The 24221-nt window shown below is 41.4% G+C and overlaps 1 long non-coding RNA gene across 1 annotated transcript in view; it reads right to left on the bottom strand.

The window, feature by feature from the left end:
• LOC130282365 (uncharacterized) overlaps positions 1-12653 on the bottom strand; it is a 29634-nt gene extending 16981 nt beyond the window's left edge. The window contains exon 1 of the long non-coding RNA XR_008846360.1: positions 12544-12653. This is a non-coding gene — a long non-coding RNA (uncharacterized LOC130282365). The remainder of the gene's footprint in view (positions 1-12543) is intronic.
• Positions 12654-24221: the final 11568 nt, after the last annotated feature.

A 24221-nucleotide genomic window follows, 5' to 3' on the forward strand; every position in this document is an offset into this window, starting at 1 on the left:
TACTATTCACCGGCTGTTTTTTTTTTAAACAGTTTTTTCTGCATATAGTTACGCACATATAACTGCCCTCATCAGTGCATACCGCATAGGTACATGCAAGGATTGTACCATTTAGTACCTGTTAAGCTGTCAAGGTGCTCCATACCGTCAAAGTCCAAACAATAGTATCCACCGGCTGGTGTTTTACAAAAATACAGAGTTTTTTCTGCTAATAGTTAGGCATATTACTTCCCTCATCAGTGCATACCGCATACGTACATCCAAGTATTGTACTATTTAGTAGCTGTCAAGGTGCTCCAAACCGTCAAAGTCCAAACAATAGTATCCACCGGCTGGTGTTTTAGAAAAATACAGAGTTTTTTCTGCTAATAGTTAGGCATATTACCCTCATCAGTGCATACCGCATACGTACATCCAAGTATTGTACCATCTAGTACCTGTTAATCTGTAAAGGGCCTACATACTGTTCAAGGACAGCCGTAAGTAATCACCTGCTACTTCTAGACAAATACTGTTTAAAGAGTAGTGTAGCGTATTGTAATACCCTCATAAACGCACTAAGTATGTCAGGCAGAGAAGTGCCAGAGGCCTAAATACTTCAGGCAGAGTTGGCAGCAGACTTGGGGCGAGTGGCAGCAGGAGTCGCAGCGAGAGGCCTGAGCTCCCGTTATCAGCCAGCGGTCGTGTCTCCACCAGCAACCCATCTGCCGTCGTCGATTGGTTGACACGCTCATCCACATCCTCACAAGTGACATCTGACACCCCCAGTCAACAGTCGGTAGGTTCCTCAGACACAACCCTCAGTTGGCATGGCACGGCACGGGAGCAGTCTGTGTCCTCCCATTGCCTTTGTCCTATGCTGTTCCCTCTCCTAAAGAAGTATCTTATGCTGTGGGTTCAGCTCCACTATTTACTGAGGACAATCCAATAGAGGACAGTCAGCAGCTACTGGACAGCTAGGCAGCCAAGTAGTGATGCGGAGAGTGACGTGGGAGGCGTCGTGTTGCAAGTGTTCAGGGTCCTGAAGCAGACACTGTTGGGGAACCTGAGGAGGACATCAGTGACGTGCACACAACTGTTGATGATGATGAAGCCGATCGCAATTGGAAGCCGGGTGCAGAAGGGGCTTCATCATCATCAGGAGAAGAGAGTTGCAGGTTGCCCTTGAGGCAGCAAGGCGGTAGCACGGTTGGCAGTCAGAGTGGTGGCAGTAGTGGAAATTCAGGAGCCAAACGGGCTCGGGGGAGACCACCTGCTTCGCGGCAGCCTACCTTTCCGGGAGGTAGTGGAACAGGGGTTCCTGGAGACGGCGCCAGTAGCAGTCAATTAGTGCAGACTGCGGGTGGGAAAATCAGCTACTCGGCGGTGTGGAAGTTTTTCATAAGGCATCCGGAGGAGGTTCACGTAGCCACATGCAATATCTGTCGACAGAAGGTGAAGCGTGGCCAGGGTCCCAATGTCGGCACCACGGCCCTGCGTCAACACATGCTTCGCCACCATAAAGCGGCCTGGAAGAACCGTGGCTCCGATGTAGTGGTCCAGCCTGCTGCATCACCCAATGGCCATCCGCTCCCTCCTTCATCCAGCCAAGGCTCCACCACCTCAGCCGAAGGGAGCTGTGTGTCAAACCCTCCTTCTGTCGCTCCTGCTTCTCCCGCTTTTAGTCAGCCATTCCGCCAACAATTCATCAGCAAAGCCATGTCCAAGAGACAACAGTATGTGCCCACTAGTGTTGAGCGGCATAGGCCATATTTGAATTCGCGAATATTCGCGAATATATGGACGAATATTCGTCATATATTCGCGAATATTCGCATATTCGTAATGTTCTCGTTTTATTTTCGCATACGCGAAAATTCGCGCATGCGAAAATTAACATATGTGAAAATTAGCATATACAAAAATTAAAATATGCAAATTTTCGCATATGCGAAAATTCGCACGCTGGTCTCACACAGTAGTATTCGAGCCTTCTTTACACCACACAAGCTGGAAGCAGAAAGGGATGATCACTGTGATGTGTATTGTGAAAAAAAAAATAAAAATATTCGTAATTACGAATATATAGTGCTATATTCGCGAATATTCGCGAATTCGCGAATATGCGATATTCGCGAATAAAATTCGTATTGCGAATATTCGCGAGCAACACTAGTGCCCACTCATTCAACGACACAGAAGTTGAATGTGCTCCTGTCCAAGTTGCTGGTGTTGCAGTCCCTCCCTTTTCAAGTGGTGGACTCTGCACCTTTCAGAGAATTGATGGCTTGTGCCGAGCCGAGGTGGAGAGTCCCAAGCCGTCATTTCTTTGCGAAGAAGGCAGCACCAGCCCTGCATAAGTTTGTACAAGAGAAGGTGGGCCAGTCCTTGAGCCTGTCGGTGTGTTCAAAAGTGCACGGCAGCGCCGACGTGTGGAGCTGTAACTACGGGCAGGGACAATACTTGTCTTTTACGGCTCACTGGGTAAATGTGGTTCCTGCACAGCCACAACAGCAACTTGGACAGGTCACACCGCTTTCTCCTCCATGCTCTCGCTCCCAGGCAGTTGGTCCTGTTACAGTGTGCGACGCCGCCTCCTCATGCTCCACCGTGTCCTCGGCCTCCACTGCACGTCCGAATCTCGGTGGCCATTCATCGTACCATGTGTGTAGGGCACGGCGGTGTCAAGCTGTTCTTCACATGGTTTGCCTTGGCGAACGGAGTCACACAGGGGAGGAACTGCTAAAGTTCATTCGTAAAGAAATCCGAGTATGGCTTACTCCACGATATCTTGAAATGGGAACCATGGTGACAGATAACGGGAAGAACATCGTGTCTGCGATGCGACAAGGAGGTGTGAAACATGCGCCCTGCATGGCACACGTGTTGAATCTGGTTGTCAAGCACTTCCTCAAATCTTCACCCCATTTGCAAAACATCCTGAAAATGGCAATGAAACTGTGCATGCACTTCAGCCACTCGTCCACTGCCAAGCACACCTTCCTTGAGCTGCAGCGTCAGAACGGTATCCCACAACATAGTCTTATTTGTGACGTTGCCACACGGTGGAATTCCACCCTCCATATGTTAGACAGACTATATGAACAAAGAAAACCATCACCGATTTCTTGATGATCCAAGCAGATTGGAGTACTCCCCTGTGTAACTTCAATGTGAACCAGTGGCAGCTCATACGTGACACCTGCCGTTTGCTGAGGCCCTTTGAGGAAGCCACATTATTTGTGAGTCGCCTGGATTACGCCATGAATGACGTAATTCCACTCCTTCATTTCCTACAACAAATGATTGAAATCATGGTTGGTCACGGCAATGAAGACGTTGTGCCTACATCTCAAGGCTACATGAGCCCTGTGGGGGCTGAACTGGAGGAGGAGGAGGATGAGGGGCAGAGAGGAGCATAGTTTAGGTTGGATGAGATGGCCGGTGTTTCTAGTCTTCGGACAGGAGAGGAGGAGCAGGAGCAGCCAGAGGAGCTGGAGGGTTATGAAGAAGTTGAGACAGAGGACCCAGACACACCGTGGCAGTATGCAGTGGAGATGGAGCCAGGTAGTCCCTCCGAGTCACTGGCGCAAATGGCACGATGCATGCTCAGTTGCTTGCGTAGTGACCCCCGAATTGTCAAAATTCGTCAGCGGGATGACTTCTGGATCTCCACCTTATAAGACCCTCGCTACCGTCCCAAAATGGGGGCCTTTTTTACACCCACTGAGAGGGAGGACAAACTGACCTACTACAGAGAGATTCTACGTAGTCAGTTGGCTGATGCCTATCGGCCATGTGGTCCATCCACTCGCAGGTCTGACTCGGGGGGCCCTCTGCGCTCATCTTCCACTGCCATGGCTGCTGGGGAGGGGAGGGGTGGGAGGAGCAGTACTAGCTCAATAAGCAGCAGCTTGAGTCTACAGTTGCTGATGAGTAGCTTTCTTCACCCGCATAGTGAAGCAACTCCTCAGCAGCAGGTAGACATGGAGCAGGACCTGAACCAGCAGGTGGTGGCATACCTTGACATGGCCATGCCAACAACCATTGAAGATCCGCTGGACTTCTGGGCAGCCAAACTTGATTTATGGCCACAACTAGCAGAGTTTGCCCTGGAAAAGCTGTCCTGCCCGGGCCAGTAGTGTGTCATCAGAGCGGGTGTTAAGCGCGGCCGGGGCCATAGTCACCCCAAGGCGAACTAAAAATGTGGAGAGACTGACGTTTGTCAAGATGAATCAGGGATGGATCAGCCAGGATTTCCAGCAACCAATGACAGATGGGTCTGAGTAGATTGACCATGCTCCTAATCTGGGGGACAATTATGCTCCTAATCTGGGGGACATCTATGCTGCCTAATCTGGGGGACAATTATGCTCCTAATCTGGGGGACATCTATGTTGCCTAATCTAGGGGACATCTATGCTCCTAATCTGGGGGACATCTATGCTGCCTAATCTGGGGGACATCTATGCTGCCTAATCTGGGGGACAACTATGCTCCTAATATGGGGGAAACTGATGCTTCTGGCCTTGGGCCTGTGATTTTTTGAAGTTTAGCAGTAGCTAAATACATGCTTAATGCAAATGTAAACATTGATCTTTAAATGTAAGGGGTTATGAAACCCTCTTGGGTACTGCAAATGACTGCTCCAGACTCATTCTGTGTCTTTCACAAACTACTTGCCTCCCTGGTGCCTCTGGCCTTGGGCCTTACATTTTTGGATGTTTAGCAGTAGCTAAATACATGCTTAATGCAAATTTCAACAATGATCAAATTCTCGGCGCTCTGCCAGGGCCTTCTCATACCCCGCCTGGGCCGATCCGAGGCCGTCACTAACCAATCCAATTGGTTTTAGTGACGGGCGGTGTGTACAAAGGGCAGGGACTTAATCAACGCAAGCTTATGACCCTCACTTACTGGTAATTCCTCGTTTTAAGGGTAAATAATTGCAATCCCAGATCCCTATCACGAACTGGTTTCAGCGTGTAACACGCACCTGTCCTTGAAAGATAGAGACGCGCTAATCCGTTCAGTGGAGCGCTAGTGCGGCCCAGGACATCTGAGGCCATAACACACCTGTTATTGCTCGATCTCGCAATTGATCGGGCAAGGTAAGGGGTTATTAAAGCCTCTTGGGTACTGCTGAGGCCTACTCCTGACTGTTCCTTGTGCAATGTAAGGGGTAATTAAACACTCTTGGGTAGTGTTATTGTTAAATTTACTAATAATTTTATCAGTAATAAAATTGAAATTTGCAGAATGCTAACCGTTACACAACGGAACGCTTGTTGCGTGTGATTTTTTAATGAAAATAAAAATAAAAAAATCCGGAGAGGGATTAACTCTGCTTAATCATTTTTGGCGAAAAAAAATCCTTTGGTGATCTGATCTTTTGGAGACAGATGCAATAATAACACATATGTAATAATTTTTTTTAAATAATTTCAAACATTGTGTGGTTTATTATTTTTGAGAAGAAAGTCTTTGGGTGGTCCACCGTCCTGCACTATAGAGTCTTCTGAAATGTTGGATATGCGCTTGTTCTTACACAAAGGTATACACTTTAAAAAAAAAATGTATACAATTTTGTTGATTTTGGGGCGGATTGTGAAGCCCTGTGTGTACTGGTGCATCAGCCAACTCCAGGCTGTGTCCTTCAGGCAATATATGGGTTCCTGATGCCGCAGAGGTGGGGCCTGGGTCTGGGAATTTAAAAATTTTGAATAGCGGGTGCTACCTATGAGAAATCTTTGTCAAACATTTCTCATTTTGTGTTGTTTTTTGGGGGGGATTGTGAAGCCCTGGTGTGTAGTGTACTCGTGCATCAGCCAACTCCACGCTGTGCCATTCAGCCACTATATGGTGTCCTCATGCTCCAACACCTCCATGCTGTGCCATTCAGCCACTATATGGTGTCATCATGCTGCCAACACCTCCACGCTGTGCCATTCAGTTGATGGTTGACAGCATTTATTTGCATTCCCTTAACTCTGTTACTAAGACCTGGGGTAATGGTTTTCTGCTGTGAAATCTGGATGGTCTTGGTAATGTTTATGGATGGGGACCATTGAGCCATGGCGGAGTTCATAGTGATGGCCGGAGCGCTCCTCTTTAGGCTGATATTTTCCCGGGCGTCCATCAATTTTGGCGGTTTTACTGCAAAACCCACCTGCTGCTTTTTAGAATTCAACATCTCTCTGGCATCTTGCACCTTACCCTTTATTCTGAAACATGCATCTTTGGCACCATTTTCTCGCGGGCATCCTTCATGCATAGCTTCAGACGGGCATCTGTCACGCCAATCTTCTGATGGGCATCAAACGTTCTCTGGAAACTTTTTTGCAGGGATGCACGTTTCAGAATAAAGGGTAATGTGCAAGATGCCATTGCAAGCCAGCTTGTTCTGGTATGGTATAGTAAGTTTTATCTTCTGAGGATGTCCTACATTTGGGGAAACAGGATAATAAATTTGAAATTTCCGGAAGGATAACCATTACACAACGGAACGCTTGTTGCGTGTGATTTATTACGTAAAATTTTACAAAAAAAAATACAAAGAGGGATTAATTCTGCTTCTTCGTCCTTTTTGGTGAAAATTATGATTTCTGGTGGTCCACCGTCCTTAATTTTGGGGCCTCATCAACGTGTTCATTTGAGATTGTTTTTATCAAAAAAAAAAAAAAAAAATCTTTGTCAAAAAATTATCATTATGTTGTTCTTGGGGGGGAGTTGTGAAGCCTTGGTGTGTACTCTTGAATCAGCCAACTCCAGGCTGTGTCATTCATGCAATATATGGGTTACTGATGCCGCAGAGGTGGGGACTGAGTCTGTGAATTTCAAAATTTGGGATAGCGGGTGCAACCTATGAGAAATCTTTGTTAAAAACTTCTCATATTGTGTTGTTTTTTTTTTGGGGGGGGGATTGTGAAGCCCTGGTGTGTAGTGTACTAGTGCATCAGCCAACTCCACGCTGTGCCATTCAGCCACTAAATGGTATCCTCTGGCTGCCAACATGTCCACGCTGTGTCATTCAGCCACTATATGGTGTCCTCATGCTGCCAACACCTCTACGCTGTGCCATTCAGCCACTATATGGTGTCCTCATGCTGCCAACACCTCCACGCTGTGTCATTCTGCCACTATATGGTGTCCTCATGCTGCCAACACCTCCACGCTGTGCCATTCACCCACTATATGGTGTCCTCATGCTGCCAACACCTTCACGCTGTGCCATTCAGCCACCATATGGTCTCCTCATGCTGCCAACACCTCCACGCTGTGTCATTCTGCCACTATATGGTATCCTCATGCTGTCAACACCTCCACGCTATGTCATTCAGTCACTATATGGTCTCCTGACACTGATGCCACCACCAGGCTCTGTCATTGTGCTGCTGTGCGGCAGTGATTCTAAGAGCGATGCCGGTAATCTGCATGTTATTCTGAATAACAATATTATTTCACTACCCCAGCACACTCCATATGCATTTTAGGACACAGCAAAGTGTTCTATACCCCTATAGAGGCTGTATGTAGGCTAGAAATAGCCTTATTTAATATTGATTCGCCGCGAACAAATTCGGATCGAAACAAACTTTTTCAGAAAATTCGGCGAATCGTCCGAATCGAATTTTTGAAAAGTTCGCTCATCTCTAGCAGTATACATGGTCATTTAGAATTTTCATTCTAAGGGGCATTACTAGGGTGGTATTTTTTTCAAGTAACTGTACTAGCCCCAAATTGGACTTAGCTGCAATACCACACAAAGCCTACCTACAAAAGTGGTGTTGAAATAAGACATCCAACCTGCAATGACCCACCCTGCTCAGAGAAGAACTGCCCGTTGCAATGCTGATAGCCCTGCTTACTGATTAAGAACTGGAGGGGCAAGGGCAGTTAACTACTGATGCCTGTGATATTGATATATACTCTATACTTGCATTTTGTTCTCTGTCTATTGCTACTTAATCTTCATGTATCTGACCGTTGGCTTGTTTATTAACTCTTCTCCTGCAGTAATTTTTGTATTACGCTTCCCTATAGGTTTTACCCATTGATATCTTGACTTTACTCTGTGTGTCTGTTTGTGTATTTTACCATAATACTGTGGCTAGCTTTTTGTGAACTGGTATTTCCTGTTTGACTTTTCTTCTTTTGCCTAAAAATCCCAATATTCCATTTTCCTTCCTCCCACACATCAGCTACTCCACCCATTGAAACATAAATGAGCTGCATCCATTCAAAAGACCTGTAGTTTTCAATCAGGGTGCCTACAGCTGTTGCATTTGTTGCAGATTGATCTCTCTCCCACCAAGCGATCGCTCCACCCATTGAAGCAGACAGGCTCCCTGTCATCAGCTGACTCAGGTCTCAGGCTGCATTGCAACCTGGGAAAAGTCTGAGACAACAGTCATTTTGTATGCTGTTGAAAATAAATATTGGGGTGAAAATCAAAGAAGAATTGTGAGAAACCCATCACAGACAGTTACAGAAACTATATTATGAACTACACTAACTTTACAGCCCCTGTAGCATAGTCAAATTTAAATAAAAAAAATCCTGGAATACCCCTTTAAGGAGTACTTGCCATTTGGAAAAAAAAACTTTTGATATGTGCTTGCGATATGTAAAAAGTATCGATAGGCAGCGGTCATGAGTGTCCAGACCTCTGCCGATCAGAATGCAGTGGGAGAAGTCTGCACTGCCGTGCACTTCTCTTCCTACTTTGTGTCACATGATCGATATACGCTCCATAAACCTACATTGCAAGTGTTTCTGGATCATGTGACACAGACTCGGGAGAATATGCGCTGAGCACAAACTGCTCCAGACTAGTTCTCCTGATCAGTGGAGGCCTGGACAGTTTGACCCCGCTAATCCAAATTTCTGACAAAAACTTAAAAAAGCTAAAACATATGAGAATATAACATAGAATAAAAAAATAAATAATGTTTTTATAAATAAATATATATATATATATATATATATATATATATATATATATTTAATCTTTTCAGTGAAATTTCATATTACACTCAGTACAGAAACAAGTTAACAGAGTCCCATGGACACTAAACATGGTGACTATAAGGCAGGATGTTTCATGAGCTGAGAATCTAGGAATAACAGCAGTGAAAAGGCAAGTTAGAAATTTGTTAATAAAATGTTATAAATAAAATGTCTATAAAACAAAATTTTATATGCAAAGTGTTGTAAATAAAATACTAATTTGCATATTTTTGCTTACATTATTTGCAAAAATTCCCCCATTACCTGCAGCTCTCCATAAGACTGCAGGTAAAACCTACTACATTATGAACGATTATATGCACAAGCGCGGCTCTACTACATCTACATATAGAATAAAGATAGGAAAAATAGGCAGAGAATTAGTGTAATGCAGTCTGGAGTTAATAAATCTGTCTCTTACAGGTATCCCATATTCCGAAAACCTTGTCTCTCGCCCTTATTTCTCAGTGTAATGTTTAGAAGAAGCAGGCAGCCTCATGTACTCAGGCATTATAAAGGTTCCCATGTGAGGACTGTATCATTTGGCTAGCTTTCTCAATGCAGTCCCTTCTGTAGGCTCTGCCAGATTGTAAGAGCTGAGCGCAGCTGCCAGAGGGCTAAGCACAAGGTTAGATCTAGCAGAGTGGGTGGGTTGCGAAGACAATCTCCCGAGACCCTGGGAGGGAAGCAACTAGAAACAGCCACTTAATATCTATTTAGAAACAGGGAGCATTCACGAAAAGCCGTCCCCTATTACTGTTAAAAAGATGCAAATTTGGGTGAAATAATCATATGTATGTCTGGAGGCGATTTCTCGAGTTCCTCCTGTTACTTTACAGAAGTGAAGGTATTAGTGTAAGATGCACAGCAAGGCCCTGGCTCGTGATGCTCAGAGGAAACCCCTAACCAAACTCCACCAAGAGTGGAGAAACTTTATGCTGCGAAAAGGACTGACAGCTCCACCGGTCAGGGCTGCACACGGAATCCTCAAGGCTGGTTACAGGACTGCGGGAAGAAAAGTCAGTGTAAAAATTAACATCTGCAGCAGCTTCTCACCAATACAAATTATTATTTTTGGTATTTGTTATCATTTTTATTTTGAGTAATAAAGTATTTATTGTTCCTGAAAAAAGGTTTTGTTACAGAAACTTCTTAGAAAAATAAATAAATTATTATTTGCCTAGTTATTATTTCTTATTGTTTTTATGTTGAATGATTTGTTCTGTTTTTTGATAAAAGTTTTCAGTTTTTATACAAAAACTTCTTAGAAATAAAATGTTATGGTTATGGTTGAATTGGTTTCTGTAAAAGCCTTGTTTTATAAATATAAAGGAGTACATAGTATGCACATTGATCGCAGAAGATATCGCCAAAACAGCACCACGGAGCAGTGTTTTCCAAACAGTGTCTCTCCAGCTGTTGCAAAACTACAACTTCCAGCATGCCCCTACAGACTTTGGCTGTCCAGGCATGCTGGGAGTAATAGTTTTGCACAACTGGTGGCACCCTGGTTGGAAAACACTGCCCTAACTGTTACATTTGCAATGAAAAAAAGCTGAGTTTTTTTCAATGAAAAAAAAAGTTTTGGGTTCTGTTACCAAAAAACTTCTTAGAAAAAAAAATGAAACTATTCTTTGTCTTGTTATTATTCATTATTATTTTTTAATTTTGAGCAATTTTTTATCTTTATATTTCAGATTTTTTTTTATAGTTTTGGTACAAAAACTCCTTATTTTGAATAATTGGGGAAGTGGGTGGCATGGCACTCAGCTCTCTGGACGGATGGGTAGCTCAGCAATGCCACCCGATTCCCCTGCCTGTCATCAATGAATGCAGGATTGCGAACAATGCAAACAAACCAACTTTAGAAAAACAGGGGGAACCCTATGTGTTTTTTTTTTATTTTATTTATCTATTTATGGGGAAAAAATGCACAGGGTTCCCTCTATTTTTATTCTCAGCCAGATACCAACCAAGCAGCAACAGCTTGACATTACCAGGGTGGGTGAGGGCCATTGTTACTGGCCCTCTTCAGCCTGATACCGCCAAGGCCCAGGAGTGCCATTTTTGATGCTCTGTGCTCTGACCAGCACCCTGTGGCGGTGGGCACCAGGATAATAATAGGAGGTTAGCACTAGCTGTCTTTGGCAATAACACAAAGCCCTGGCTTTGTAATGGATTCTGTTTATGAGACGGCTTCCACTACTAAACCTGTAAAATCAATTTTAAAAAAACAACACATGTTTTAAGAACTTTTATTACCGGAGGCACTGCCCCACACTCCTTTGTTATCCATTTTATTTAAATAAAATTAAAAAAAACGCTGGTCATCGTCGTAGTCCATTGAATTATTTTTGGTTTATAATGCATAAAGTACAATCCTCTCCACATTAGCTGATTCATTGACAAACTTTAAAAGAAACTTCCAGTTTTAAGCAACATTTATCACTAATGTGTACATAAAGAAGTCAGAATTTTCTGGCTTATTCTATACTTGTTTCTTTAAAAAAAAAAAAAAAAATGGATTAGATGACACTTGCGGTACATCCAGGAGGACTATAAAGGAAACCTGTCATTACTCTCATGCCATTTGAACCATCAGTCTTGAATGATAGGTATCTCACTATCCCAAAACAAGGCTGGTGGGCCAGAGAGAAGCTAGCATGGACCGTCCAGATGACTCTTGGTTCTAACAGCTTGATAGTGATGACAGGTTGGAAGTGGTATAATCTATTAGGACAGATGTATGTCCTAGATGGAGTCTCTTGTTCAGGATCCTCCACTTCAAGATAGAACAGAGAGGACAGTTCTGGTCATTCACACATTACATGCAAACCATGCCCCCCTCCATTCTTGTCTATGGGAGGGGAGTGGCGGCCGTCACGCTCCCTCCCATAGACATGAATGGAGGGGGGGCATGACATCATGAGGGGGGCATGGCGTGACAGCACAACCATGGCCACCCAAACCCAGTGGGTGTCTGCACGGAGATCAAGGCTGGTCCCAGTAGCCAAACCCCCACGATCAGGCATCTTATCCCCTATCCTTTCCATAGGAGATAAGATGTCTAGGGGCAGAGTGCCCGTTTAATCCATCAGTTTTATGGGTCAGCATTGTCTTTGCATTTAAACAGTACAGGGAATAGTAATTTTTTATTTTCTTGATAGATTGATTAATAGATAGATAGAAATCAGTAAGAAATATTACAGTAGCACATCCAGATAGCGATTAAAGTGTGGCTTTATTCAGCACCAGAATGTTGTGGAGACGACATCTTGCATGGCCATTGTCAAGCAAGGTATATAACAAACTGCCAGGGTTAAATAAGGTGTATACACGTGTGATATCATAATATCAGAAATCACAACAATTATGTCATAATATCACAATATGTACATATAAGACCACTGTAGTAGGAATCGCCTAACACAAAAACACATGTAAGGGCGCCTGATAACAGGGATAAAAAAAATCCAAGTGAAAGAATATTACAAACATAATTAGACATAACTTATTACAATCAATAGGTGCAGGGGAGGTGAAGGATTAATTTACCTCATAGGAACAGGGAGGAGCTCCTTGGGCACATGCGGTTGTCAATAGTAACTGTCAGGAAACTCCATGGCTTGCAGGGAACAAACACCCGCGTGTGGAGCACTTCCTGCTCAACAGGAAGTGATGTGGAGCACATTGGTCATGTGACTGGTCACCTGACACTGCAGGACTATAGGCTGGTGGTCGGACCTTAGATAAATAGATGATAGATAGATAGATAGATAGATAGATATGAGATAGCTAGATAGATAGATAGATATGAGATAGGAAAAGAAGAAAGCAGCACTCCTGGAGCATAGGTGTAGGGGTGCCTCCTGCTGTAAACCTTGGTCAGAGGTCCGGCTGAATATGTCCAAAAAGAAACAGTGGCACTCCCCTTGCTTAGTGCAAAGTGATGTCTTTTATTTCACTCCACTGTGAGTGATGTTTCAACAGCCTCTCGCTGTCTTTATCAAGAGATAGATATGAGATAGGTAGATAGATAGAAGATAGATAGATAAATATGAGATAATAGATAGATAGATATACATGAGATAATAGATAGATATATATGAGATAATAGATAGATAGATAGATAGATATGAGATATATATAGATAGATAGATATGAGAGAAGAGATAGATGTGAGATAATAGATAGATAGATATGAGATAGATAGATATGAGATAGACAGATAAATAGATAGATAGATAGATAGATAGATAGATATGAGATAAATAGATAGATATGTGATAGCTAGATAGACAGATATGAGATAGATAGACAGATAGATAGATAGATATGAGATAGATATGAGATAAATAGATAGATATGAGATAGATAGATAGATAGATAGATAGATATGAGATAGATAGATAGATAGATAGATAGATCTGAGATAGGTAGATAGATATGAGATAGATAGATAGATATGAGATAAATAGATATGAGATAAATAGATAGATATGAGATAGATAGATAGATATGAGATAAATAGATAGATAGATAGATAGATAGGTAGCAGATAGATAGATAGATAGATATGATAAATATATATAGATTTATGATAGACAGATAGATAAATAGATTTATCAGATGTATATAGAGTTCTTTGAAACACAATAAACAGAACAGTATCAGGGCATGTGTTTTCAAACAGATTTCTGTGCAAAATAGATAAAGATTCTGCACGGCAATACGTCAGGTGATCCTGCCCTTCACATACTTTGCCAGGTAAGAAGCCTCAGGCGGTCAATGCAGCAAAGTTGAACTTGTCATTCGGAAGAGTCCATCATGTGATAACATTTTTTTCAGATTTGCATGGGACTGCAGGCGATGTGCCATAGTGCATATACATATATATATATATATATATATATATATACTTTTTTAATTATTATTATAATAACAACTTAACCGTTTTAAGAACTACAAGCCCAGGCAGTGAATAGTCAAGCTGTCATAGGGATGATTGGGACATGGCGGTTGATGCGAGCACGTTGTCATATTAGAATGTAGCTCTAGGCTGCAGGGGGGGAATGATGTGTAGGTTCAAAAGAGATTGCACTCTTATAACACAACAGCTCTCAGAAGCAAAGCGAGGGAAAAGGAAATTCCCTACATATCCAGTGTGAGGGTGTGCAGTCCCAGCCAGGCACGGCTGTCAACTCAAAGTGTCTCACTTGCTATAGCAGAAAGCAGCTTTGAAATGCAACATCACGGTAAAAAAATAAAATCACCGAAAGTGCCTGGAGAGCGATTTAACACACTGTGCAAATGCTGCGACAAAGCACATCCTACTGCAAAACAGGGACAAAATTACTGCTGGAGGTAGATCAGGTTTCCAGGTACTGCGGAAAATACTTTTCAGTAACATTTTACTAGGCTGATAAAACGTACAGATGTAGCAGAGTGGAATTTGTCATAGGCAACATTGGTTAGGCATCGGGTCTGCCGGCATTCCTATGTAAGACCGCAGATGACTCCTTCTGGTTCCACACTGAGCAGAGCCAAACGGCATTCTCAGCTCTGCTGCGCATATATATATATATATATATATATATTAGGCTGCATTCACACCCCGTTTTTTGCAATACATTTCCCATAACAGGTTTTTGATGAAAAAAGGATTCCTCAAAACCAGACTAAGGCTGGGTTCACACTACGATTTTCAAATACGGCAACCGTATACGGTTTTCTTTTAACATTGTTGTCTATGAGAACCGTACACAGAATTTCAGAATACGGTTGCACACGATTTTTCTAATCCGTTTTTGGAGTTGACACATGCGCAGATTGGAATTTCAATAAACAATAGTAACTTTATTAAATTGCTGAAAACTAATTCCAACAAAATAGCAAAAACGGATGCAAATGGATAGAACCGTACTTACGTTTTGGAACCGTATACGGGGAAAAAACGTATTTGGACTCATACGGTTGCATACGGTTTTTGCCAATAATTTTTTTTGCGGAAAACCGTATACGGTAATCGTATTTGAAAAACGTAGTGTGAACCCAGCCTAAACTGTATCAAAACATGTGTACAAATTCTAACCCGTATACGGTTTGAAAAGTGATGTCCGGTTGCATCCGTTTTTTAAGAAAAAAACGTATACGTTTTTGACTTTTCACTCCATTATGAATAAAGTTTCACTTGTTTGATTGAAATTCCAAGAAAAAAACTGTGTAAAGTCAAAAACCATATGGTGCAAACCGAATGGAACTGTACGCATATACGGTTCTCTACGGTTCCCATTGACTCCCATGATAAAAATAACGTATGCAATTTCAATGCGGTTTTTCACCCGGACCAAAAACTATGGCAGGCTACGGTTTTTGAGTACGGTAAAGAAACGGACAAAACTGTACAAGACGCAAAACGGATGCAACTGGCTCAATACGGTTCCATACGGATTTCAAATTGAAAACATATACGGGAACTGTTTTGCAAAATCGTGGTGTGAATGCAGCCTTAGACAGCGTATGCCACATCTGCTTAGTTGCACTAGTGTTCAGTTACGTAGCAGAATGTTTTGCGCTGCCGATATTTTGCAGGAACAACATAGATTTATTAGATTGCCTACCGAGGTGGATTAGAAACCTCTACCAGGGTGCCTCCAGCTGTTGCAAAACTAGAGCTCCCAGCATGCCCTGCTCTAACTGCTTTGATACATTTACTTTTATATTTGCAACAAAAGAAAAAGTTGTCCGCGCATGCTGGGAGTTGTAGTTTTACAACAGCTGGAGGCACCCTAGTTGGGAAACACTGCTTTAACTGCTATGATCCATTTCCTTTTATTTTAGCAACAAAAAAAAGTTGTCCAGGCATGCTGGGAGTTGTAGTTTTGCAAGAGCTGAAGGCACCCTGGTTGGAAAACACTACGCTAACTGCTGCGATCCATTTACTTTTATTTAAAAAAAAAGTCTGTCAGGGCATGCTGGGAGTTGTAGTTTTGAAACAGTTGGAGGCACCCTGGTTGAGAAACACTGCTATCACTGCTTTGTTCCGTTTTCTGTTTTATTTGCCATGGAATGAAACGGCTGTCTGAGCATGCTAGGAGTTGTAGTTTTGCAACAGCTGGAGGCACCCTAGTTGGGAAACACTGGTCTGATCCACTTACTTTTTCATTTGCAACAAAAATAAATAAACAAATAAGCAATCCTTCATTATAAGCAAATCCAAAAATAAAGAAATAAATAATAATAATAATTATTATTATTATTATATATTCAATTATTATATATTGCAAAATGCAAAAAACATGTAGTTTTTTTTATCTTGATAAAATAGAAGAGTTGTCAAATTTTTGTTTTCTTCTTTCACGCAAATTATAAATGGAAAAAGTATGCAATAGAAGTTTTGATCCCCATTTTCTCTGTAATCACTTATTATATAATATATTAATTTATTCATCATTAACCCATCGTAAAACAATACCGAAAACAACCTAATTAGGAAATTAAGCAACGTGATATTTCCGGACTCATCAGAAATAATCAATGCAAGAATTTTCTAAAGTAAATTAAGTTCTATGAATAAAAAATGTAAATTGTAACAGTTCTGATTTATTCGGGTTTTTTTTAATACTTCATTTGAAACTACCTAATTGTGTTTTTAAGCTTCAAATCCTGTAATTTTGCAAGACAAGGCATTCCGGTGAGAAAACATATGGTAGGGGAGTTTTAAATCACATAGCTGAAGTGCATCATAGACTTATCCACTGCTTCTGTGTCACAAAAAATACACGGTAGAATATATCCAGTCACCCATTAAAGGAAGCGAAGTATTAAAGAGGAAGGAGTTCAGAAATGCAATAATGTATCGGGAATTATTGAGAAGTGGAATCAACCAGGTTCAAGACATAGAGAAGAGACCCCGCAAGAAGGACACGTCACAATTAAATGTCTCCAGTTCACTAGTTATATTAAGTGACGAAAAAAGATACAGACATAGCAGAGCTGAGGTTGTCATTTTACTGTTTCTTTTGTACAAAATGAAAATTGAAACATCTATCAACATCCTATAATGCATCTATCTATCTCTGATATCTATGTGTCTAATATTTTTTTCTTTCTATCTGTCTATCTCATATCTATGTATCTATCTCATGTATCTATCTCATGTCTATATATCTATATATCTACAATCTATCTATCTATCTCATATCTATCTATCTATCTCATATCTATCTATCTCATATCTATCTATCTATCTATCTATCTCATGTATCTATCGCATGTATATATATCTATATATCTACAATCTATCTATCTATCTATCTCATATCTATCTATCTATTTATCTCATATCTATCTATCTATCTATCTCATATCTATCTATGTATCTATTTATCTCATATCTATCTATCTCATATCTATCTATCTCATATCTATCTATCTATCTATCTCATATCTATCTATCTCATATCTATCTATCTATCTCATGTATCTATCTCATGTCTATATATCTACAATCTATCTATCTATCTCATATCTATCTATCTATTTATCTCATATCTATCTATCTATCTATCTATCTCATATCTATCTATGTATCTATTTATCTCATATCTATCTATCTCATATCTATCTATCTCATATCTATCTGTCTATCTATCTCATATCTATCTATCTCATATCTATCTATCTCATGTATCTATCTCACGTCTATATATCTACAATCTATCTATCTATCTATCTATCTATCTATCTCATATCTATCTATCTCATATCTATCTATCTCATATCTATCTATCTATCTCATATCTATCTCATGTCTATATATCTACAATCTATCTATCTCATATCTATCTATCTCATATCTATCTATCTATGTATCTATCTCATGTATCTATCTCATATCTAAGTATCTATATCTCTATAATCTATCTACCTATCTATCTATCTCATATCTATCTATCTATAATCTATCTATCTCATATCTATTTATCTATAATCTATCTACATCTATCTATCTATCTATCTATCTATAATCTATCTCTCTATCTCATATCTATCTATCTCATATCTATGTATCTATATATCTACAATCTATCTATCTATCTCATATCTATTGATCTATAATCTATTATCTATCTATCTTATATCTATCATCTATCTACAGTACCTTAAATATATCTATATATCTACCTTCTATCTATCTGTCTATCTATCTATCTATCTATCTATCTATCTATGTCTTTCTCCTATCTATGTAGGATCCTATAGAAAAGCAGCACAATGTGAATATAATACATCTATACATTTCTCTATGCATCTTTCTTTCTAATCCAGATTTCTCTTGACCCCATTATCAGTCGTTTACAGATATATCAGAGCCAAAACGAACTTGTCTTTGGGGTTGCACTGGTTATGACAATTATATGAGTTAGATGGATGCATTAACTTTACATGTAGCCCAATTAAAGAGTGACAGAGAACACCTAGAAAGATGATATTAATACGTGTGCCAGATGACAAAGTAAGCTTTACTGCATCTAGAAAAAAAAAGTGTAAATCAAAAAGGCGCAAAAAATAGCCTTAGGCGCAGCACTGCTACTAAATAGAGACAAAAACAGCTCTAAAGACAATGATAAATGCCCCCCAGTGTTCCTGCTCTTGAAAAAATGCAGGAACTCAGTTCCTGTGCGTTCCTGCAGGCCTTGAACCATCTATATACAGTGATCCCTCAACTTACAATGGCCTCAACATACAATAGTTTTAACATACAATGGTCTTTTCTGGACCATCGTAACTTGAAACCAGACTCAACAAACAATGTACTGACAGTCCAGATCTGTGAAAAGTGTCACAACTGGAGGAACTGACCAATCAGAATGGGCATTTTACTGGCAAATCACCTCTATTACTGAAGTACATGCACTGAATGGCTGTCTGGTAGCGCCCCCTACAGTACAGGGAGGAACTACAAGTTCTGTACTACTCCTTACCTGTGCCAGGGTTAGCTGCTCCTTTGGACACCAGGTAAGGCCGGCTCCATTTGGGACACTGTGTACTGTATAGGACCCTGAAGAAGCTCCTGTCCTCTACATAAACCATTGTTTCCCAACCAGGGTGCCTCCAGCTGTTGCAAAACTGCAACTCCCAGCATGCCCGGACAGCCAACGGCTGTCCGGGCATGCTGGGAGTTGTAGTTTTGCAACAGCTGGAGGCACAGTGGTTGGGAAAAACTGACATAGACAGTGATTACAGCTTCCAGCAGATCTTTCTTTCTTTTATACGTAAGGATTTGCTTTATCTGTGTTAGTTATCTACTTATTTTTCTTTAATCCTCACCTTTTCCTATTTTTGGATGACATTTTGTTGGCTTCAGAACCAATTACCAGCTTTCCATAGAGTTCTGGTCTCAACATACAATGGTTTCAACATACAATGGTCGTCCCGGAACCAATTAATATTGTAACTTGAGGGACCACTGTATATGGCTCAAGTCCTGCAGGAATGCACAGGAACCGAGTTCCTACATTTTTCCAAGAGCAGGAACACCTGGGGGCCTTGCTATATTGTAGATGGGGAAGCAGCACAGAGTAAGCGGTGATCTTAGAAGAGGGTTGGAGGGTGAATGATATCAATAAGTGTTTGGGATTTTCTGGCCGCTGAATAACTTCTTAATAAAGCAGACGTCTCCGAATTCATCTCCCAAAGTGCTGCTGATACAAGGGAATGGAATATAGGAGAAAAACAAAGCAGGGGGCCAGGTTGACTAAGCTGTGAGAAGTGAAGGAGCGGTCATTAAAAAGGGATAAGAACTCTCCAGTTTCCAGTCTTATTCTATGGGGTCTCATTTTCAAATAGATATGGATTTACCACACTGGATGGAGGGAATTTACTCTCTGGGGGGGGGGAACTAAACTTCATTTATAGGGCCGGACCAAACAGGCAGCACATAGCATTGAGTTCATTGTATATTAACATAGTAAATCTCCATAATGGACACTAGATGGAAAACAAGGGATCATGTAGCAGAGGTGGATTTGTCATTTACCTGCATTGAATGTGGATCTTGAGACTAACACAATGTAGAAGCTTTACCTGCAGTTTTATATCAAGTCCCGCATAGAATGAGTAGAATGGATCCAACAACTCGAGATTCTGAACCAGTAAGTGGTTTTACATTAGAGAACTGGTGGAGAATGGGATTTTACGAAGATCTCCAATTGTAATATTACTTTTGGATCTGTGCCAAATCATAGGTGACAAATACAACTCTGCTACAAGAACAATGAATATAACTAGAGATGAGTGAACTTACAGTAAATTCGATTCGTCACGAACTTCTCGGCTCGGCAGTTGAGGACTTTTCCTGCATTAATTAGTTCAGCTTTCCGGTGCTCCGGTGGGCTGGAAAAGGTGGATACAGTCCTAGGAAAGAGTCTCCTAGGACTGTATCCACCTTTTCCAGCCCACGGGAGCACCGGAAAGCTGAACTAATTTATGCAGGAAAAGTCATCAACTGCCGAGCCGAGAAGTTCGTGACGAATCAAATTTACTGTAAGTTCGCTCATCTCTAAATATAACTGTATGAGTCTTAGATTTAGTTTTTTATTACTTTTGCGGCCCTGATTTACTAAGACGGAAGTGTAGTTTTCTTTTGTGGCTTTTCATTCCCTACAATTTTTTCCCATGGTATTTACTAAGGTTTCCCTACATTTTACACTTTTCCTACATTTTACACTTTTCCTACATTTTGCATTTATTTTTTAAAAACTGTTCTGATCTGTCGGGTTTTCCTCAGCTCAAATCCATTACATTTTCTGTGGAAACCTTAGTGAATATGTTGGGTTTTTGTTCAAACATCAGGGACAAGCCCCTTTTCTGTGGCCATGCCCCCTTCACCCGATGACCACGCCCCTTTTTCCGGATTTGTAAGTAAAATGGAGAGTTGGTCAGGTTTTTTTTCAATTCTGGTGCACAACCTGACAAAGCAGCTCGGGTTTACAATAGTAAATCATGGCCTATGTATTGGGGAAAGAAAGGTAGGAAGGAAGGAAAAAGGATGCATAACTTAGACCCTGGTCCCCAATATATTTAACATATAATGATGGGGGCCCAAGCAGCTGCAATACATCTTGATCAATAGACATACAACAGAAAGAACAATGGATAGATGGATAGATTTTAGATAGATAGCTAATCCCCCCAAAAAAAGATAGATATAGATAGATAGAGAGATAGATAGATAGAGATTAGATAAATAGATAGATAGAGAGATAGATAGATAGATATGAGATAGATAAATATAGATAGATAGAGAGATATGAGATAGATATGAGATAGATAGATATAGATAGATAGATAGATAGATAGATATGAGATAGAGAGATAGATATATAGATAGATAGATATGAGATGGATAGATATAGATAGATAGATAGATAGAGATATAGATAGTACTATTAGCCTGAATGCCCCTGCAGTCATCCAGTAATTCATGGACCTGCAGGCGATACAACCCTATTCAGATGTACAGGACTGATTTGCAGTCACAGACATTTCTGTCATGTGTGAATATGCACTTACAGATGTAACATACCTGACTTTACCAATGAACTGTTATTTGGCTTGTTCGGCATATTGGGTTTATTCACATGTTGTGGGCAAAACAAGATAAGACTGTCACATTTGAAGAAAACCTATGGGTACAAACAGTGCCACATAATCCTGTCAAGATTTCCATGCTGCCTAAACGACCTCAGGACAATCCCTGCTGGCCTTGATTGACAGCTCTCACCCTCACTGTAACAAAACAGGATGAGATCTATCTATCAAGGCTGATGGGGCAGGTAGAGGCCTCCGGGGACCTCCCCAATGACTTACGCTTTGGGCAGCATGAAAGTGATGATATAGTGATATTATGACCAGCAATGCCAAAAGATATCGTATTTTTCGCCCTATAGGACGCACCGGCGTATAAGACAATTTATAGGTGCAAAATCTAAAAAAATAAAGATTTTGAACCCAATAGTGGTCTTCAACCTGCGGACCTCCAGCTGTTGCAAAACTACAACTCCCAGCATGCCCGGACAGCCAACGGACAGCCATCTGGAGGTCCGCAGACTGAAGACCACTGCATAGGAGGTAATACTCACGTGTCCCCGCCGCTCCGGACCCGTCACCGCTGCCCTGGATGTCGCTCCATCGCTGTCGCCGTGTCCCCGTTGCTCCGGAACGTCTCTGCTGCCGGCCGGGTATCCTCGCTCTCCGTCGCCGCCATCACGTCGTTACGCACGCCGAAGCACATACACGACGACGTGATGACGAGGAAGGAGAGCAACGGCCATACAGGAGATCCCTGAACGGAGAAGACACTGAGGAGGCAGGTAAGGTCCCTCCCGGTGTCCTGTAAGCACTAACCCGGTTATTCAGTCGGGCTGTTCGGGACCGCCACGGTGAAATCGCGGCGGTCCCGAACAGCCCGACTGAACAGCCGGGTTAGTGTCACTTTCCCTTCAGACGCGGCGGTCAGCTTTGATCGCCACATCTGAAGGGTTAATACAGGGCATCATCGCGATCGGTGATGTCCTGTATTAGCCGCGGGTCCCGGCCGTTGATGGCCGCAGGGACCGCCGCGATAGGGGTGTATTCACAGTATAAGACGCACCGACTTTTTCCCCCAGTTTTGGGGAAGAAAAAGTGCGTCTTATACGGCGAAAAATACGGTAAATTCAACTCTGCCATGTAAGACAATCTGAGCACTACTATGCCAGAACAGATATCTGCCGTATTGACATTGGGGGAGATTTATCAAAGCCTGTCTACAGGAAAAGATTCCCAGTTGCTCATAGCAACCAATCAGATCGCTTCTTTCATTTTGCAGTGGCCTTGTTAAAAATGAAAGAAGAGATCTGATTGGTTGCTCTGGGCAACTGGGCAACTTTTCCTCTGGACAGGTTTTGATAAATCTCCCCCATTGTGTTTGCATTTATTGGCTACATCTTTGTTTTTTAGTTCTACCTGCTAAAAAAAAGGTGTGACAATAATGGTATCAATGAAGGTCTAGTGAAAAGTTAATGGACATTTCCACCATATACGAAATATATGAATAGTGAAAATTGATCTGGCTTCTTTCTAATTAAGGGTTAAAATATCCCATTAGGCAATGCTGTGTTAATAGGGTGTGTCCCGTATTCACAACCAAAAGCTATGGAGGCTATAAAGACATTCTATCTTGAAAAGCAGTCATGTCCTTGTATGTAATGCTTCATTTCCCCTGTGGGGGTGCTGTGGGGAAGTGTCTCCTATAGATTCCCAGCTGATTACTGGGACTTCCAGTTAAGGGACACATTGTGACAGGACACTGGTAAGACGTTCACTTGGCCTGACTATTTTCTTATTACCCCCAACTCTTATCCACCATATACATATAACTGCATATAATCTCTGTAGATCACTTCTACATAGCCAGATACATTCAGATGCTCCTATATACAGGCTCTGTTGTTATATATGTGATGAACAGGAGCGATATGTTTACACCAGATACACAGAAGTGGATTCAATATTATAGGGGTTATGCAGGATAAAAAATAAAAAAAAGAGCTGATTTCTTCAAAAAAGCTGAGTTGTTATACCAAACACAACCTGAGGACAGGAGTGGTGCTGTTTTGTGTAGAAATTGACTCTTTTTTTCTCTAATTGTGGTAATTGATCCATACTATATAGATGATGTTCTTGCTATGTTGCACATTTACCACAAAGACTCCCATGGGGAAGCTGTAAATGCAACAAATCTATGCCTATATAAATCTGCATGATTTTGTGCTGTGGATTTAAGTTCTATGTGAACATGGCTTTATAGTGAGTTGGAAATTATTCCATGAAGCTACGGTGTGCAGCAGTGGTCTCCAAAGTGTGGCCCTCCAGATGTTGCAAAACTATAACTCCCAGCATGCCTAGACAGCCCTTGGCTGTCCCGGCATGCTGGGAGTTGTAGTTTTGCAACATCTGGATGTTCACAGTTTGGACACCACTTAGGTTACATAAACACGGGGAGGAAAAGGTAAGTAGAAGCATAGTAGTGTCCAGATAACACTATAATGATAATGTAGTTGATGTGAAAATGAATGAGAGCTGAGCTGCAGTAACCAAGCATGGCCACTACATGTGTACGGCGCTGTCTTTTTCCTGCTTTGTCCACTGTGCATGCAGGCACTCTAGCTCTGATTGATGGAAGACAT

Source organism: Hyla sarda, chromosome 7 (assembly GCF_029499605.1).
Source record: "Hyla sarda isolate aHylSar1 chromosome 7, aHylSar1.hap1, whole genome shotgun sequence".
Taxonomy (NCBI): Eukaryota; Metazoa; Chordata; class Amphibia; order Anura; family Hylidae; genus Hyla; species Hyla sarda.